The sequence below is a fragment of the Equus asinus genome, chromosome 11, assembly GCF_041296235.1.
Source record: "Equus asinus isolate D_3611 breed Donkey chromosome 11, EquAss-T2T_v2, whole genome shotgun sequence".
Classification (NCBI taxonomy): Eukaryota; Metazoa; Chordata; class Mammalia; order Perissodactyla; family Equidae; genus Equus; species Equus asinus.
This window is the reverse complement of record NC_091800.1, coordinates 1501536-1511829: the sequence shown is the minus strand read 5'-3', so window position 1 is coordinate 1511829 and position 10294 is coordinate 1501536. Positions and strand designations below refer to the sequence as shown.

Genomic DNA, 10294 nt, shown 5'->3' with positions numbered 1-10294 from the left:
GAATCAGGCTGAGGGGTGGCCAAGTCTGCAAAACGGGATTGGATGGGTGAGGCAGAGTGCAGGTCCGGAGAGTTCCAGGTGAAGGGCTGTTCAGGGGCTTGAACCCCAGGGATCCATCCTACCCCATCCTGGAGCCCAGAGTCTGAGGTCAAGGGTTGCAGGGCTATGCTCCCTCCGGAGGCTCCACAGGAGGGTCCCTCCAGCCTCTTCCAGTGTCTGGGGCTCCAGGGTCCCTGGGCTGGTGGCCGTCTCCCTCCCCTCTCTGCCTCCATCCTCACGGGGCTGCTCCTCTGCATCTGTGTCTCCTCTTCTCATAAGGACCCCAGTCCCATTGCATCAGGACCTCATTTCACCTCCTTAAAGAGCCATCTCCAAATCCTGACATGTGCCAAGGCCCTGTGGTCAGCGCTCCTGCCCTGTTCCAGCCTGCAGTGCCTGGTCCCCTGGGATGGGGAGGAGATGTCCTAGTTAGGTGTCTCAGGAGAGCTGATGAAAATTCATTTTAAGGGCATTGTGGTTTAGAGCGAGTCCCATGAGCAACAGACATTTTCAATATCTCATAGTAGCAATAACTTACTTTGGTTTACCACTTTCAAAGGGGAAATCTGCCTGTCTTTCTTCCTTTCCCCAGATATTATCCAGCTTTGTAATGCAAACAATGGCTCCCCTGTTGTTCTCACTGAAGCGCGGGTTACAGTGGAAGGCGACATCATGCCCTCTCTTGAAATCTCAAGCAAGCCTGTTTTAAACCAAAGACCAGAGTTAGTAAAATGATTCAAGCTGTGCATTTGTATCAAGTGAAGAACATGCAATTTTCTAAAGAGCAAATCATTGTATAAATACATGACAATTTTCTAAACAGAAAACACACTGACGGTACACTGGGCCAAGGACTGGATGTAACACAGAAGCATCTGACAGGAAGCAAGACAACGTGCTGAGTTTTTTGCCTCGTTGTCTTGGTCACATCATTCTAGTCAGCTGTCATTCCCTCTTTACCACCTCTACCCAAGAAAGGTCTTCAAGGTTTTCTCACAGAGGTTTAGGGCCACTTTGAGGGCACTTTATGCTTTACTTTGCAGAGAATAACGGTTACCTCCTTCCTGCCCTGCCAGCCTGCTTTTAATCCCTATTAATGGCAAATAAGAGCTTTCAAATACTCGGCTTCCTCATAGTTAACCAAAAGCCAAGTCCTGACACAGCAAGAGCTAGACAACATCGTTAAAGTTCAGTATTCCGATGCTAAGTTGTAAAGTCGTGACAATAAATGTGGTAAACATTCCATGATGTCAAGTGGAACTAATGAAAGTGCTGCTTGGCTTTTTTTTTTTTTCTTCAAAGATTTTATTTTTTCCTTTTTCTCCCCAAAGCCCCCCGGTACGTAGCTGTATACTCTTAGCCGTGGGTCCCTCCAGTTGTGGCATGTGGGACACTGCCCCAGCGTGGCTCGATGAGCAGTGCCATGTCCGCGCCCAGAACTCGCTCCAACGAAACACTGGGCCGCATGCAGCAGAGCACGAGAACCTAACCCCTCGGCCACGGGGCCAACCCCACGAAAGTGCTGCTTGGCTTTTTGACCCCAGTTCCTGCACTTGGATGTCAAGGCAAACACAAGTCCTGGCTGTCGAATCACTAACTCTTTCCCTCAGTGTCTCAGCGAACCCCATAGAGCACTGACAGAATCAGCATGTGCTCTGGTTTTAAAGCAACGTCTGTACTCTAGACCTTTTAACAATGATTCTCTGTATGTTTTGATTCACCCAGTACTGAACACATACACCCCACTGTGTCTTCCAATGATTAAATTCACAGGGAAAAGACCAAGATAGCCAATGGCAATAGAATTTGTATTTGACTGAAAATCCAATGCCTATATTTCCTCTGCAGTGAAAAGCAAGATACTGTCATCTCTACTGCCTTCAGTGTTCTTTTTTTCTTGTAATTCCTCACATAGAATTTGCAGGACCAAGCAATAATTTTTTCAGTTTAGACCACCTTAACCACTTCAACCAGAATTAGTTCTGAGTGGCCGCAGTGTCAGTCTGCATCTCTAGTGTTCCTGGAGCTAAAGTTTCCAGTGCAATAACCCTAAATAAAGCAAAGATATGTATATCAGTGTGGTCCTGCATGAGAGGGGTTGTACAGGGAGGAGAGCAGATATTAACAAATCATGAGTGCTGTGTGCACAGGGTAAGGTGTGCTGGGTCCTACCTTATGTTGGGAGGAAAGATGGACGAGGACATAGGCAGAGGGTATATATGTTTTGTACTTTGCTGTGAGGCAAGCTTTATTGTGCAGGGAAGAACTGTGCCATCAGAAGCTGTACAGGCTGTGTGGAAGTAGCAGTTGGCTTAGGGTGGTGACCTTCATGCGGAACCAGAGGAAGCTGGCTGGAGGTTGGAGTGAGTGGGCCATTTGGATGTAAAATGATCAGATCAGAGCTGAGTCTATCTCCTGCTAACAGAGGAGGTGGCTCCCTTTGATTCACCAGGAAAAAGGTGACAGACACTCATGGAGTCTGTTTGCAAATTATTGAATAAACCTGTGTGCATAGCTTGACTTTGTGCCTTTTGTGTCCTGGTCATAAGACCCAGAAACACAGATGAATTAATGGCTGCAGTAGCTTTAGTGGCACCACTGACCTCAGGGATGGGCGTACTGGACAGCTTCAGGATATCCTTAGCCTTCTTGTTTTACACGTAGGTATAACCAGTGGTGATCACCAGGCCCAGGCATCCCAGGGCAGCCATGGATCAGCACGGATTTACCTGTTAGCTCCAATCTTACCCCATCCTAGCTCACCTCAGTCAAACCAGTTCCAATGGCAAAGGCTGATTTATTTTGAGGAAGTCTTGTAACTTGAGGGATCTGTTCAAATCTTCTAAGTATATAGAGTCTGCTCAGAAAACTGGGGTTCTCCATCCTGCCACTTGTCAGCTGTAGACCAGGCTAACACCATAGGAATCTGTGACCCTGCTGTTGCCCCCACTATGAAGATAGAAATGGCAGCTGAGCTCGCAAGGTCCGAGACTGCACTGTGACCTGCACAACTGCGGGGAGGTTTGTACGCACATCAGGACAGAGTGGCATCACTTTCACGCGCTCAGACCAACTCGGAACAATGTCCAGTGGGGTCTTTTTGTTTTCACACCTTGTTTTTGATGGGCATGTAGACATAATGTGCATGCTTGGTTTTTTAGACAATGTATGGGTGGAGAGACGGCCAGGCATCACATTACAAAAGCTCCACGTTTCCTTGAGCTCTAAGGCTTTCACTGCCAGGAAACACCAACAGAATGGGTTTCCTGCTCTTCCTCTTTGTCCTCAGAAAGTAGGACTCTGTTTTATTCTTGATTCTTCTGCTTTAAGATTCAGTGAGGGAAACGTTGTCCCCGTATTGGGAATACATATTGATTTATGGGATAATCCCCTACTGTGGTATAGCCAAGATTCTAAATGTGTAGTTTTAAAAATTCTAAACCAATCAGCAAATATGACAGACTTGCTAATCTTGCTGTTCACCTGTTTGCATTGCGCTTCACTGTGCCCAGAATTGTTATCAGCATGCAAGGCGTGACTCCTCCAGGCAAAGGCAGGTCACAAAGCACAGTCTGGGAATAAAAAAATATATATGTGGTAAATATTCCATTTGCACTTTTGGTATCCTCTTAATATGTTGCCTCTATGAATCATTACTGTGTTGTTTTGGTAGCAAATTTTCATTATTTAAAAAAAATTTTAATTTATGTTTTTATTTTTTATCATTTTAGTTGCAGTAACATTGGATTATAACATTATATAGCTTTCAGATGTACATCGTGATATATTTCAAATTCTGTGTAGACTGCATCATGTTCAACACACAAAAACGAATTATAGTCCACCCCCTCACATGTGAACCTAATCACCCCTTTTGCCCTGCTCCAGCCCCAATTCCCCTCTGGGAACCACCAATCCAATCTCTGTTGCTAGGTATTTGTTTGTCGTTATTTTTATCTTCTGAGTGAGATCATACGGTATTTGACTTTCTCCCTCCGACTAATTTCACTCAGCATAATACCCTCAAGGACCACCCATGTTGTCACAAATGGCCGGATTTCATCATTTCTTATGGCTGAGTAGTATTCCATTGTGTATACATACCACATCTTCTTTATCCATTTGTCCCTTGATGGGCACCTAGGTTGCTTCCATGTCTTGGCTATTGTGTATAATGCTGCAATGAACATAACAGTGCATGTATCTTTATGCCGTTGTGCTTTCGAGTTCTTTGGATAAATACCCAGCAGTGGGATAGTTGGATCATATGGTAGATCTATGCTTAATTTTTGCAAGAGGCAGAGGAAATTCCAGGCCTGAAATGCAAGGGAAATGCATGCATTTCCCACACCAAGGGCCCCCCAACCTGTGCAGGGCTGGCTGCGTCCCCAGATCCCTCCCCACGTTCCCTGCTTCTGGAGGACTCTTCCCAGAGAATGGGGGCCATGAACAGCAGCCAAAGCCTGATCAAGTCAGCGGGGACTGAAGGACAGTCTGGCAGCAGAAAAGCCATGCTCGCTTCCAGGAGAGGGGCTGGGTGGGTGATGGGAGGAAGCCTGGTCTCTAGGGAAAGTTGCTTCTCTTCTCCAAAGCAGGTATGTGGAAAGTAAGATGCCTCACAGGCCAGGCCAGGGCCACATGGCACTGCTACCGCTCCACACACTGTCACCACTGTGGCGGAGAGGGATGCTGGAGCTCATGCCGACAGAGACCCTGAGTGCCTGTGCACAAGGAAGGAGTGGAGGCACCAGGTTTTCTATGTCCCTGTGTGGCCAGGACAGCGGCACTGCTCAGGGATGTCAATGCTATAATGAAGTCTGTGCTATTTATCTGGCTACTCAGAAAGGGTTTTCAAAGCAAGAGGAAAGAGGAAATAAGGTAGGAAGGCAGGCCTGGGCCAAGCGGCCTCCGTCACCTCCATGTGCTAAGCAGGCCCCCTCTCTGGAAGGGGTTTCATCGACAGCCTTTCTTTCTACTTCCTGGGCACAGAAACTGAGCAGGAACCCAATGAGAAGGAGGGTTCTGGCCTGGAATGGGGTGTAGCAGCTCCCCATTGGTTTGATCCGAAACTCCCAGGCCATGGAGACAGAGGCCAGGTATGGGGTCTTGGGTTCTTGCCTTTACGGGGGCCCCAAAGGCTTTAGGCTTCCCCCTCAGCTTCCTCTGGTGCTCTAGAATGACTCTGGCATCAGGCTGAGGAAGGGAGGCTTTCTCAGAGATCAGCAGCTCTCCTCTGGAAAGGCCCCACCTCACCCCATGAGACTGACTCACAGCAGCGTGGCCCTGATGAAAGTTCACAGCTTCCAGAAACCAGCAGCCTCAAGGTGATGCTCTGAGGAGCAAGGGGCAAAGGAAAAGAGACTCTGCCTGGTTGGCTTCTGCTGGGGCTTGGGAGCGGTTGAGTGGAAGAGGCTGGGACCCCAGACCGCCCGGGCTCTAACAGACCCTCAGGGAAGTGGGGGCTCTTCCCACCCTGTGATCACATGGCTCCTGCTACCAACAGAAAAGGTGAAGCTTGGCCAAGGCCAGCATTATTTGGGGGAGGGGACGTCACAGGGGAGGGAACGGCTAGGGAGCAGGAGCACCATCAAATTCCCTGGTCTGGGCCGAGCGTGTCTTCTGCACGTGCAGTTGCCTTATTTGGAGGCAGGAGGTCTGCTACGGCACTATTTCCAAGGTATTACTATGGAAACGCAGCGTAACCCTGAATGCTGTTATTCTGCCTGGGAGTTTTTTCTCTCAAACCAGCCAGCTTTGGGGGATTTGCATGTGTGTCTGCTGTTCCCCAGCAGGAAGCTGTTCAGTCTCCAGGAACAACTCCCATTTGATTTTGCCAGGGACACTACCTTCCAGAGGATGCTAGCCTAGGACTCCTTGGGGAGGGTAGACAGAGGGCAGACAATGACCATCAGCTGAGAGCAGGCCCAGAGCTGCACTCTACTAGTAGGAGGGTTTGTGCAGCAGCCCAGGGCAGGCAAATCCAGGGGAGACCCGGCGGGCGTAGAGGAGAAGGGGGACCCAGTTCCACCCAGGCTGATCTCTGCCACTCAGTGAAGGAGAGAGCACCAGGAAGGACTGCTGAACCCTGGGGGTAGCCATGTTCTGCTATGCCTGGACCTCTGCCAGGCTCTGGGCCTTTCAAGATGCCCAAGGGACCCCCAATCTCCACTCTGCTCATTCTCAGGGTTACTGCGAGGCTCGATCAGGCAAGAACACTTGGTAACAGTGAAGCCTGAGCACAGAGGAAAGGAATAACATTTACTGAGCACCCACACTGGGCCCAAGACCTCCTTTCAAGCTCACAAATAATCCTATAACTGGATCAAAACAAGCCCATTTTGCAAATCAGTTCACTGAGGCTCAGAACATTTCCTGGTGCCCTGAGCCCCTGGACACTGGCTGGGGAAGAGAAGGGAGAGGAGAGGGGTCTTTGGGGAAGGACTGGACCTGGTGGGACCACCCCAGCCACCTCCCACTCTGGTCACATGGGAGTCAGAGCAGGGGCACAAAAATCAAGACCAGCACCAATTTTTTCCATTTATGGTCAAGGCCCCAGAGCAAGAGTGGGGTCCCCGAATTGCCCTTCACTTGGCTCCCCTTTCTCAGCCTGCTCTCTGCAAGAGCATCTCTGTGTAGAAAGTGGAACCGAGCTGAGTCCTTCCTTGGACTGTGGCGCACGAGGAGTGTGTGCAGCCAGCAACCCCTCCTGGCATGCTCTTTGCTTCCCAGCAGCTGGAAGGACAGCCAGGGGAAGAGACACACGCTCTGCTACTGCTTCTCAGCACCTGCCCCCTGGCTGGAAGCCTCCTGGGCAGCCCCAGACCACACAAGCAGGCCACCCTGTCCCTGTAGTTGGTCCTGCCCTGTGGCTTGAAGAGGAGCATGCAGATTGTAGCCCACAGACCACTGGAAGGATGGAGACAACGTGCAGGGCTGGTGACCACCTCAGCCCTGACCTGAATCCTTCCCTCACCCCTAATTTTAGGCTGGGTCCTGAAGCCCTTGAATCTTCTGGGGTACTCTCGCTTTGCCCCAGCTCCTCATCTCTGAAACCACAAAGTGGACACCAACTGGCAAACCCACTGCCTACCTGTGGTGTGGGTGGCTCGACTTTCTGCTTCTTCTTCTGGTTCTGTTTGTTGGTCCTGGGATAGAACATGAGCATCTCCAGCCACCTGGGGAGAGAAGAGAGGACCGAATCAGACCCCTGCTCTCAGGAACTAGGACCATTTCTTGTTGGGTGGTCCAGGCACCAGGCTCAACACTTCCGGACTGGAGGCACCCACCCAGTGGCCAGGCCTTTGGACACCCAAGCAGGGCAGAGCACTGCCCAGATTAGAGCCTGCCACTGCTGGGGCAGGAAGTGCCAGCAGCACAGCCTAGGACAAGCACTGTGCCAGGGTGGAAATGTTCACTCTCTTGATTGTGCTGATGTTTTCAAAGGGGTATAAATTGTCAAAAGGTATCAAATTATGCATTTCAAATATGGACCCTTTATTATATGTCCAGTCCGTATTAATTAGAAGAGCTATAAATAAAACAAATAAGGTGTTGGCTTGACTTCTGGCTTCTGGTCCATGATGTTAGGAGCCTGGAAGTCTCCACTCCATCCCCAAACACTAAACAGCTGAACAAACTGAAAAGGCTCCAGCTGTTCTTAGGTTCATAAGAGCAGTGAGGTCTTGGGCAAAGTGCCGCCCCCAGATTGGGGAGACTCACAGGTGAACGCAGAGAATCACAACTGAGCCCCCGAGGGGACCAGTGCTGGGGCAGGGAAGCCTAACCTGTAATGGACAATCTGCAGGAGGCCCAGTGTGGACAAGTGTGGACCCTCAGAGAGTTAAAACTCCAGGAGGACCTGGTCACAGGGGCCCAAACTTTTGTGAGTTTTGCCTCCAGCAGCTGGACCTGCTTCTTACAGTGAATGTCTGAGAAAAAATATTGTGCTTCTCACAGAGGAAAGAAAAAATGAACAATTTTGAAATATGCTAGAGCATTCTGTTCTTAAAAAGTCTGCTCTAAGGAGAAACTATTTTACTAGAACCTGACGTGCTAAGGTTTGATCAGGGACACACCTACCTGTGGGGACTCCAGCCCACTTCAGCCATCCCGCCCTGTCTACGTGGAGGACGCAGAGCACACGTGACGTTCTCTAAGCACATGGATGTGATCTCTTCTGATGCCTCTGGGAAGGAATTGGGTCCAAAGTTACCAGAAATGAAAGGAGAATGAACATTTGTTGAGTATCCACTAAACGTCAAGTAGTTTATTAAAATGTCACCCCGTCAGATCCTCTCAACGCTGCATTTATAAACACTGTACATCTTTTTCAGAGAATACATTTAGTGAGATATTAATTCTTTCAATGTCAAACAATTCTAGTTTTCATTTCTTCGAAATTATCTAATTTTGAAGTTTGATATTTCATGTACTACTCCTTCAGTTATATACTCTAAGCATTTTGTGATCACCAGAAATTGCCCAGTTTTTTTTTTTATTGTGGTAAGAACCCTTACCCTATGGTCGGCCCACTTAACCAAGTCATAAGCGCACACTGCAGTACTGGGAACTCTGGGCACAGGGCTGTGAGCAGCTCTCTAGAACTTACTCATCTTGCATGACTGAAACTTTGTGCCTGTCGGACAGCAGCTCCCTCTTTCCTCTTCCCCCAGCTCCTGGCAATCACCATTCTCCTGTTTCTGTGAGTTTCACATTTTTTTCTTCTTTTTTGGTTTGGGGGGTATTTTTCCAGTTTTAATAGGGCATCACTGCCAAATAAACATGTTATCTCTTTACAATGACATGATTTGATACATTGCAAAAGGTTTCCCCTCATCAGGATAAATAACACATCCATCACCACACAGGTTTCTCTTTTCTTCTCTTTCTTTTTCTTGCGAGCATATTTAAGTTCTCTCTTCGCAAATTTCAATGACACAATGCAGTGTTGTCAACTATAGTGAGTTGAACCGTTTCAGATAGCTCGCATAAGTGGAATCACACAATATTTGTCCTTCTGTGACTGGCTTATTTCACTCAGCACAATCCAGCGATCCCACTTTGGGGTATATATCCACCAGAATTGACATCAGAATCTCAAAGAGACATCTGCATTCTTGTGTTGACTGCAGCCTTGTTCACAAGAGCCAAGATATGGAAACAGCTTAGTGTCCATCGACAGATAAATAGATAAAGATAATGCCAAGAAATATTACTCAGCCTGAAAAGAGAAGGTTATTTTGCATATGCAACAACATAAAGACATTTATTTGACAAGCGACTGCAGACTTCTGTTTGGGCCAAATGGAGTGAGCCCCATGCAGCCTCTCTCTCTCAGATGACAAATGAAACTCTGGCCAGAGAACAAATAATTGCCATCTGATTTTCTAAATTCACCAAGTGAACAACTCCCAGTAACTTGAATCCTGATACTGACCAGGTCTGACACAGGTTCTGTTGGGGTTTTTACATAAAACAATATTTATATATTACAAATGCTTTAAAAATATACGCAAAATAAATTTGAAAATATGCACCAAAATACGGGCAGAGCTTAATAAATGGTTATAAGGCAGTCCCCCTATTGACCACCACCAAGGTCATTCCCGTCCTCTGTGACATTTGTTCAGTCTTAGTTGTACAGGAGACTGCAAATTAGTACTTCCTGTGTCCCTATGTTACTGTCTCTCTAGGCATTTCATTGTGTGGAGTTCGTCAATGTCTCTGGAATGAATCATGAGAAGAATATTATTTATCATATTATGTAAAAAATGACACTGAAATGAGTCTGACCGAGTTGGTGTGAACGTTATGCAGCATTTTAAATGCCCTTTTCCCTCAGCAGTGCTATCTGGGGCAGAAGGAATGGGCAGAGCAGCTGAGGGGATTTGGAATTAGAGAGGAGCAGGAGGAAGACAAAACTTCTCCAGTAATCTTTGCAATTTAACCACCACATTGGCGTTCTCACAGCGTGAAATCAAATATGATTTTATGTTCATTCCAGGATTGCTAGCACATCGTTTCATAAAATGTGCAGGGTCATTGTTTCCTTTCCCGTCATCTGTATTTGAGAGCCCCAACTCACCTCAGACAAAGGTCCATACTGAATTATTCTGTGTCTTCTATTAAACAAAGGATTCTTTGATACAGTGCAGAAAAATATGTACTTTGATGAGCACGAAATTTGAAGAGAAGGAGCATCTAAAACTTAAGAGGAAAAGGAAGAATTAGAAAAAGTAATTGAATTATCTGAAAA

At 47.5% G+C, this 10294-nt stretch overlaps 1 long non-coding RNA gene across 1 annotated transcript; it reads right to left on the bottom strand.

Annotated features, from left to right (window-relative positions):
• Nucleotides 1-426: 426 nt before the first annotated feature.
• On the bottom strand, nt 427-7220 carry LOC123284033 (uncharacterized). Its single transcript, XR_011506687.1, has 4 exons — nt 7130-7220; nt 4144-4216; nt 3523-3611; nt 427-739 (listed from the first exon to the last, which is right to left on the bottom strand). It is a non-coding gene; the product is annotated as an uncharacterized lncRNA (long non-coding RNA).
• Between the last annotated feature and the right edge of the window lie 3074 nt (nt 7221-10294).